Genomic DNA, 1,178 nt, shown 5'->3' with positions numbered 1-1,178 from the left:
ATGTAAAATGTTCAGATCTCTCTTATTTCCATTAAGATGGTTAATCTACTTTAGAATCTTTCTGCATTTTTACATTTATATGAGTAAAGAGCATTTCTACAAGCCTCATATTTAAGCTATATTTCTCTAATTATGTTATTAAACATAATAAACATTATGGGATGTTATATAATATGAAATAATTACATATCAATGTATTCAGTACTTTTTCAGTTATTTTTATGTAACATCGATATAAGGGGTTTTTTTGCACAAAAGACTGGTTTTATTGAAATAAATTTTACATGAGGTATGGACAGTCAATTTATGTAAAAGCCCTCGTTTCCCCCCTTTTGAGATACATTTTCCATTTGGCTGTTATGTAACATATGCTGTGGCATGAAATAAAATCCCAAAATCATTCACATAGTACAACTGATAAATTTGCATTTTATTTGTAAAGTGTATAAATAAAAACACAACTGTTTGAGGTTCAATTAAAGTGACTTCTCACTTAACTGAGAAAAGAGGCTCTCCTACTCTTTCCATCTCTTAACCTACCTCTCAGAGTTTGCCTTTAAGTTGAAGCAGTGCTCTAAGGAACCGTTACTATGTGGCTTTAGATTGTTCTGCCTGCTCTATATCTGTCGAGAATAAAATATTTAGAAGTATGATTAAACCTATGAAGACAAAATATTGAGTGTCAGTATTAACCCCTTTGGTTTTTCAGATAAAGACATAAAAATTGCTCACTTCTAGTCCTGATTAACTTCTGAAAAACCCAACTGACCTGACTTGTGCTGTCCAATATGGTACAGCTTTTTACTTTTAGCTATTTAAATTTAAGTGTAATTAAAAATTCGTTCTTCAGTCACACCAGACATTGTTCAAGAGCTCAAGAAGCACATACATCTGTCAGTTACTAAATTAGACAGCACAGACACAGAGCCCTTCCCTCACAGCAGCAAGTTCTACTGGACAGGGCTCAGCTAGACCACAGAGGGGTGGACTGATATAAACATATATGAATATATGCAATTTTTCCATCTTAGTCACGAAAGTTACTTGTTTAAACGTATCTTCAACATATTCACAATCTTGTTTATTTTAGCTCAAGATAATAGTATAAAAATAGATATTTGTATAATTTCTCCAAATCCTACAATGTGATATCAAAGTTCAAAGCCCTCTAATGAACT

Source organism: Capricornis sumatraensis, chromosome 10 (assembly GCF_032405125.1).
Source record: "Capricornis sumatraensis isolate serow.1 chromosome 10, serow.2, whole genome shotgun sequence".
Classification (NCBI taxonomy): domain Eukaryota; kingdom Metazoa; phylum Chordata; class Mammalia; order Artiodactyla; family Bovidae; genus Capricornis; species Capricornis sumatraensis.
Note: the sequence above shows the minus strand (reverse complement) of the source record.